Source organism: Arachis ipaensis, chromosome B06 (genome assembly GCF_000816755.2).
Source record: "Arachis ipaensis cultivar K30076 chromosome B06, Araip1.1, whole genome shotgun sequence".
Lineage (NCBI taxonomy): Eukaryota > Viridiplantae > Streptophyta > Magnoliopsida > Fabales > Fabaceae > Arachis > Arachis ipaensis.
Genome location: NC_029790.2, coordinates 60,864,111 through 60,873,146, shown reverse-complemented (window position 1 = coordinate 60,873,146; position 9,036 = coordinate 60,864,111).

The following is a 9,036-nucleotide window of genomic DNA, read 5'->3' as shown; positions in this document are numbered from 1 at the left end:
AAAACAGAGAAAGAATCTGAAGAATTTACGAAGAACACGAAGAACACTTTGAGTGTGGTGAAGAACATTGAAGAACACCTTTTAGATCTTAGAAAGGGCAAGGTAGTAAATATTTTGGTGTTTGAGGGGTTATTTTGTAATTTCTAAAAGTTAGGATGGTTGAAGTAGAAATATTAAAAGTTACGGGTGGTAAAAAGTGAATTTATAAAGTAAAAGGTTAAAGGAAGGTAATTTTCGAAAATATATTAATAAAATAATAAATAATAATAAAATATTAAATAATAATATTTAATTAAAAATAATATTTTAATAAAAAAAATAAAATAATGCGAAAAGGCAGTTTTCTGTAAAAGCTTTAGAAAGACAACTTTAAGCTCAGAATCTCATAATTACCTTCATAAAACACTTAGGGAGTGGTAAGAACATATTATTGAGGCAAAGATAAAAGAAAGATAAAAAGCTGAAGAAAAGATAAAAAATAAAGAAAAGTCTGTAAAGTTTTAATGACTGAAAAACAGACAGAGACTAGTAAACGAACTAAGGTAACATAGTTAGTCCTTGAGTTACGACTAGGGTTAGGTATTATATGAAAAGTTAAACTGTTTCAGTATAGACTTAATGAACCTATACTTGGGACAGGCTAACTATTCATACCGAAATTTACATAAGCTTTAAATACATACGTTAAGCAGAGAAATCAGAGCAGAATAAAGTAACACAGAGAACAGAGTAACCAGAGTAAAGTAAAGAGATAAAGAGAAAAAGAGTGATATAGATACAGAAGAAAGAGTAATCAGAGAAAAGTAAAGAGATACAGAGAAAAGAAAAACCAGAATAGAGTAAAGAGATACAAAGAGAAAAGAGTAATATGCTAAAGAGAAATGGTTTGAGCCAAGATATTGTAAAAGTGGAAGATGTAAAGTTTGTATAGTATGATTGAACAGAGAAAGAAAGAGGTACTTCATAAGAATGTGAAAGTGATGATGAATAATGAGAATGATAATGAATGATGATAATGAGAATGATTATGTGATGATCTGCTGCGTGAAGGCAATCAGATAGATGGTGGTACGACCACTGAGAATGATTTCCTGCGGTACAGATCCATATTTCATTTCTGTAAGGCAGAGGGATTATTTCCTGCTACAGAAGTACCGTGACCACCTGTTCCATTTCTGTAGTGACAGAGGGGTTATTTCCTGTATACAGAAGGTGTGTCGGCATACATCCCTGCAGTGGCAGATGTGTTATTTCCTGCGTGTAGTGGACCCTGTGGTGGCAGAGGGGTTATTTCCAGTACACAGGAGTATAGCCAACTGGAAAGCCATACCCGTTTCAGCTGCTTCGGGTTACGTCAGGAGCAGGTAGAAACCGACAGATGAACTAATTACCTGTGTCTGTATTCTATTCACTGTGTCTGTGTTTTGTTTTCTTGTATTCTCTTGTTTGTGTTTTGCTTTGTGTTTTCTCTATTTTCTCTAGTTATCTGTTTCTTCTATTTACTGCTTCTCGGTATTCTGCTATTTATCTGCTAAACAACACGGAATTAATGAACTTAACTAATAACCCCGGCCCTACTAAGAACTCCCTAGTTCTTACCCCCTTCTTTCTTCTCCCCCATCAGATGGAAAACGGGCGTGATATTCTACGAAGTCAAAGACCTTTACATTTATGAGGACCCAGTGTACTATGGTTAATACATTTTGAGTACGAAGCCTCGATATATCTCGCATTTTGACCCTGATGCTCCTTACGACTTTCCCTTATCCTGGTTACACCCTGACGCATCTGGGCATCTTTTTCTCGATAGTACCAGACACCCTATACCAGCTCAACCCTTGAATGAGGCGGCACCTGAGCCTATCATACCTGATGAGCCCGAGTTAGCTAGTGACTATGTACCTGTTGGGTTGCATCAAGCAACTAATATATATATATATACAAATATCTCTTTACTCTGCTCTGGTTTCTCATTTCTCTGCATCTCTTTACTCTACTCTAGTTGCTTTGTTCTCTGTATCCCTTTACTTTTCTCTAATTACTCTTTCATCAGTATCTATATTACTCTTTTTCTCTTTATCTCTTTACTCTTTTGTAATTGTAAATATGCAAGCGGGACAAAACCCACGCCCTTGCCAACAATCTCGTATACCAAATAATTTCTTCTTACAGGAATCATTGAAGTTTTTATCATTAAATAAGCCTTAAATATTGATTTTGATTAAGTCATTATACTTTTGTAAAAATTTGGACATAATCTCCTTTAAAAATAGGACTTATCCACTCTTACGGGTTCCTTCTTTCTCAACATTTCGTCAGCCTCTTTCAGCAATTGCCATAGCAATATATTCTCAAAAATATTTGATAATAGAAAATCTATTTCTCAAATTCCATATCCAAAATAATTACCAACACAACTTGGCAGCCTGATTTCCATTTTGTTTTTAAAATATCAAATAAATTTGGAATTATGCAAACTTTATATCCATGCGACCGTCTCGGATTAAGCTTTCTATTAAATCAAAAATCATAATTTTTTGTTGACTCTAGCTTCGGGAATATAAGCAAAACCGTGACTGCTCTGCAGTGTTCTAAATCCTGAAAACAGCAGCAGCATACAACATTCGAAATTTCATATAAAATCCAAATTGAATCCAACCACCTTCAAAATTAATGTGGTTAAACTTAACTTACCCAAATTTCTTTTTCAATTAGTTACAGGGTCATACCATTTTTAATGAAGGAGTTACGTAGCTTGGAAGTTAGGTAATTTTCTGCAGAATTCTGTTTTACAAATCATTAAACACAACCTCTTCCAAGTCCCATAACTCACTTATTAAAACATAGAAAACCCTGAAATTTGAATCATATGTACTAAACATACTCAAATTTCACCTCCAATTGATTGCATCTCAATATCATTCCAGAATTAAAAATTATAAAGTCTCAAAGTTACTGACTTAGAAAACAAAACCTGACTTTTACTGCATAATACATCTTACTTTAAAAATCCAAATCTTTAAAACAACAACTCTAACAATTCTAAATTTTTATGAAATTAAAGTATTAGGACCAGAGTTTCATTTAAAATTAGTTTCATTTCAAAATTCAAACTGGAGAAATTCCAATAGAAGAAACACGTTGCTGCTGTGTTAAATGTTCTGCAGAAAACCAGATTTGACATCCATAATTCAAAAATTTATCATAAATCATAAACTTAATGAAAAAGTCTCAAATTCACCAGTTCAGCTCCTATATTCCCAAGCTTAATTTGGACTTGGTTCCACGCAATTCCGATAATCACAGAATTAGTTATAGCTTTTCAAAGTTGCTGACTCAGTTTAGAAATTATGCAGAAAATCAGATTTTAGAATTCAACTTTGAAAAATCATAACTAATTCTTTAGTTGATACGAAACCTTCAAAATTGAGATTCAAAATTGAGTTTTCACAATTACACTTAATATAATTTCATTAACACTTAAATTCTTGTCATTTCAGTCACTATAGAGTCACTGATTCACTTTCAAAGTTGCCGTTTAATTTCAAGAGAACCTGATTTTCAGCAAACCATTTAGTGTTCAAAATCCAACCTTCAATACCCCTCAAAACCAATTCCAAATCAACCACCAACCAAGCTCATTAACATTACAATATACCAAATAATAGCTCAACAGCAACAAATCCAACATAACCCATTAAAATTCAGTAATTCTCAACAATAAGTCATCAAACTATTCCCAATCTACATAATCAATCAATATCACCAATCAACAATTCCAATTCACAATCTCAACCATTCCAATCACAATTTCAGCCACAATTCAATATTCACATAATCAATCAATTACTCACATCTATTAAATCTATTTGCAGTTATTCAATAAACCTTGTAGGCATTCTTAAATTGAAATCGTTTTAAACCCCCTACCTTGATGTCGAATTTCACATAACCGAAGACGGAAGTGTGGCGTGATGACTGTTTGGGCTGCACCCAAAATGCAGCAGCTCCTTCATCCCTTATCCGGCAATGTTAGCAACATTCACAACAGCTTTGACAGGGCAGCAGCAACGCGAGTTGGCCACGACAGTGAGCAAAACAATGAATTCATTTTGGATAGAATAATAATTCTGGAAATTCAAGGGTGGAACAGGGGCTAAATTAAATTGGAACAAGAGTAAGGCTAATAAAATGGCAGCGGAATAAACAAGAACGTCAAGTGGAGGTTCAGAATAAGAATGTCTTACAAGAATTAGAAAGGAATAATAGAACGAAGAAGCAGCGGCAGCAGCACGGACGATTATAGTAGCAACGATTCTTTCGGAAAATCAATCGTCACAGTCTACAGCTGCAGCAGCTTAATCAGTAATTAAAGAAAATAAGGAAACGAAGCCATAGTAGCAGCATTACGCTGACTACAACAACAGGAAAGATAGCTTCCTCCTCTACCTCAGCTCGTGATTCCAGCGGCGATGGTGGAGCATCCTTCGACGACGCTGGCTAAGAGAACACCCACCACCACACGTCTCCTCCTCTGGTTGTTCACTATTCTCCCACTCCTTAACCTAATCGACGACGCAGCTTCGGAGATGATAGTGGCGGTGTCCATGGTGACGGTTGCTGCGAGCTCGACGGCGGCTGAACTAGCGGCGATGGCGGAGGCAACGCATGGCAGCGACAAGGATGAGCGAGTGAACGTCTCCGTCAATCTCTCTCTCTCTCTCTCTTCGCGGTTTTGCTTCTCCTCTTCTCTGGCTCTGGCGACAACGACGGCAACCGGCACAGGGAGCGCCACAGCGCGGCGATCCTCCTTCGTCTCTTCTCACTCTGTTCCGTCACCCTCTTCCTCTATTCTCCGTTTCCCCCTCAAGCTCCCCCTGTCCCCTTTCTTTCCTTTCTGTGTATGTGTGTGTAGTTTGTGAAATTAGGGTATCAATTAGGAAATTTGTAATTTTAAGTTAAATTAGGTTTTGATTTGATAAATTAGGAAAAATATATACGAGTAATATAACAGTTTTACAAAATATTCATTATAGAATAACAATTTAGAATTGAAACATAATACTATAAAGGTTACTTTTAAAACATATAAGATTTTATCTATCAATCTATTAATGGGCTCAAATAATTATTTCTAATTTAGATTATAAAGTATACATATCAATCACATTTTATAAAATACAGTTAAACTCGAAATATCAATTATCTAAATTAAATTAGGATCTTTCATTATTTTTCTATCATAACTTTAATTTCAATTTATATAAAATAACTAGTTATAATCAAAATTGTGCATAAATACTAATTGACTTAAAATTAAAGTATTTATCAAAATCAATTTAACATTCCTAATAAATTAATCTCTAAGAGCTCATACTAATAAAATAAACCATAATTCATTCATAATAGAAATTACTTAAATTAAATATATAATACTTCCATTACTAAATTTTATTTCGAAAGCATATGAAATAACCAATTATAAAAATTACATAAGAATATTAATTAACTTAAACTCCAAATATTAATAAAACTAATTTAATTACTCTCAATTGATTAATTTATAAAATAATATCAAATCAATAAAATAAATCGTAACCTTTTCAAAATAAAAGTTACTTAAATTAAATTATACAATTCTTTCTTATTTTTCAATTACTTAAATTATACAAAATATTCTATTATAATAAGATTACTTAAAAATATTAATTGATTCAAAATAAAACTATCTCCGAATCTATTTAATTAGTTCTAATAAAATAATTTCTAAAATTATAAAGTTTAAACTTAATAAGATAAAATCTCAATTTATTTATATTTAGATTTTCAAAAATGCGGGATGTTACAATCCTTATTGTGATTGCCAACCGCAACCACCACATACATATAACCCATTCCCTCAACATAGTCCCCAATAACCTTACTCACAAGCCTCATACCACCATTCACCTCCATATGACACTAACCCATATCCACCGTATCAACCACCATATGAACCATATCTAGAGCCACCACCATTCCAACACCAATACTCCCAAGGACCACGATTTCCATACACACCACCTCAAGACTTTCACCAGTATGGACTACCTTCCAACTACAATGCCTTTCCCTCAAATGATAAACCCTCTCTTCCACTACCACCTTCAATGGACCAATATCTCCAACCCTTAATGCAAGAGCAACAAGAACTTTTAGTTAGATGTTTGAAGCACGAAGAGGAGTTTAAGGAGATAGAAGCCAAGATTGCTATCATGGCAGAAGCCGTTAGCAACATGTTCTCATCCCACCTAAGCTCACGCGATCAAGGTGCTCCAATTCTTGAATGTGGAGAAGCAATCAAAGAGCTTAGTGAGGGAGTGAATTTGCAGCTTCAAGGTGGAGAAGAGGAGTTGAAGCAAGAAGTGCAACAAGAGGAGGAGGTAGAGATTATTGAACAAGAGGAAGTAGTGGTTGAAGATTTAGGAGATGTTGAGTGCAAGGAGGAATATCAAGTTGAAGAGCCTTCTTCCAAGAAACTTGATATTGATGTTGAGGAGGGTGTACAATGATGCGTGAGCATCTTTCCTATGGGAATTCTCTGTACACTGACGTAGAGAGTTCCATCTTTTCTTGTCTTTTGTTTGTTTATGAGCAGGAACAGGGATAAGGAACCTTTGTTAGACTCTGATCCTGAACTTGAAAGGACTTTGAGGCGGAGTTTGCAACAAGCAAGACTTTACAAGGCTACAGAGTCCACTATGGATCATAATAATGCTGCTAATGCCAATGTGGTAAATCTGAATGGGAATGAGTAACCTAGAAGAGTGCTTGGCTCTTACACTGCTCCTAATGCAGATCTTTATGGCCAAAGTATTGTGGTGCCTCCTATAGCTGCAAACAACTTTGAACTGAAGCCACAGCTAGTTACTCTTGTGCAACAGAATTGTTAATATCATGGACTCCCTCAAGAAGATCCAAATCAGTTTATTTCTGATTTTCTGTAGATTTATGACACTGTGATGACCAATGGAGTAAATTCTGAGGTATACAAACTTATGCTCTTCCCATTTGCTGTGAGGGATAGAGCAAAGTTGTGGTTAGATTCTCAACCTAAGGAGAGTCTGGATACTTGAGATAAGGTTGTCATTGGATTTTTGACTAAATTTTTCCCACCTCAAAAGCTGACTAAGCTGAGGGTGGAGGTTCAGACTTTCAGATAGAAAGATGGTGAGTGATGACATGTCACCATGTCATGTTTTTCTATGCTTTTTCATTTGTTTTCAATAGGTTTTATGCACTTTCTTGAGCCATAAGCAAGCCAATTGGGTAGATTTTCATGTTTCCGTTGATTCAATCAACCATGTATGAATTAATGTAATTTCATGAGATTTTATGCTATAATTGTCATATATTATGAAAGAATAACAAACTCATGATTTTGAGCAAAGCTTTGATGTGTTTGGTTGATTGATGATAGGTGAAAAGAGTTTGGAAGAAGGTTGAAGAAAGAAGGAATGGCTAGGAGCAAGAGAGAACAAAAAGTTTGAGCAAAAGTTTGCCTCAAACTTTAGCTCAAACTTTCGGATAAGTGAAAACACACCAGGGAACAAAAGCTTGAGCAAAAGTTTGCCTCAAACTTTAGCTCAAACTTTTGGGAGAAAAGCTTGAGCCAACGTTTGCCTCAAACTTTTTGGCAAACGTTGGCATCACAAATCAACACCCTGGAGAGAAAAAGTTTGCACCAACGTTTGCTTCAAACTTTTTGGCAAACGTTGGCGCCACACCAACACACCCAGGGGAGAAAAAGCTTGCGCCAACGTTTGCCTCAAGCTTTTTGGCAAACGTTGGTGCCACAAGGCATACAAGGGGTATACTTCCAACATGAATAACTTGAGCTACAGAGCTACAAATGAGGTGATTCAAAAAGAAATGGAAAGTAGGAATCAAGAGCTTTCCAAGCATATATGGCACTGCATGGTGGACACTAAAATTGAGGGAGAAAACTGCCCCGCAATAAGCATAAATGAACATGGTGGCAACCTGCAGTGAGACCAACTGACCTCTGCACCTTCAACGGAGTATAACTCGAGCTGTAGAGCTCCAAATGATGCGCTTCCAACGGCATTGGAAAGTAGACATTCAGGGATTTCCAACAATATATAATAGTATGGGGTGGACAATATGTTTGAGCCTCCAGAACTGGCGTTTTCGACCACGTTTGAGGCAAACTTTACCTCAAACGCTGCACACCAAGGCCAGCAACCTTGTCCTTTTCAAAGGAGCATAACTTGAGTTGTAGATGTCCAATTGAGGTGATTCCAATTGGGTTAGAAAGCTGAAATTCAGAGCTTTCCAACCATATATAATAGTCTATAGTGGGCAAAAAATTGGCAACGTTGACAAGAGGACAAAGTAGCGCCACATATATGCACTAGGGGGCCAACGTTTGAGCAAAAGTTTGACCCTAAACTTTGGCTCAAACGTTGGTAGCAGAATGGGACAGCTGGTGTAAAAAGTTTGAGTAAAAGTTTGCCTCAAACTTTTACTCAAACTTTTACTCAAGCTTTTAAGATTCACAACCCGGTTCACATTGGTTCTCTCTCCAACTCCAAGAGCAATCAACGAAGGCCTCTATCAACCCAATTCCATCAAGAGCAAGGGCCCAATTGACACCACTCAAAGGCACAAGAGATAGTTAGAATAGAAATTTCATTTTAATTGTAATTTGTTTTGAATTTCATTTTCATTTTGTAAAAACGCCTATAAATAGGTATCTGTTTCATTTTATTGGGGAGGCGAGCTCCACTAGGGAGCATTAGGAATATAGAACTCTCTCTCTTTAGTTTTTTTTAAATCTTGGGTTGAGAATTGAAGAAATTCTGTTTCAATCTCACCTTGAGAATTCTCTCTGTTTTCTTCTCTGCATAATTTCAGTGAATTGGATTTGAATCAACACTCTGTTTATTGCTTTCATCTTCATTTCTTTTGCAAATTGTTCTTTATTGGATCAAGGAAGGACTTGAGATCTAGACTTGTTTTCTAGTCTCATTGATT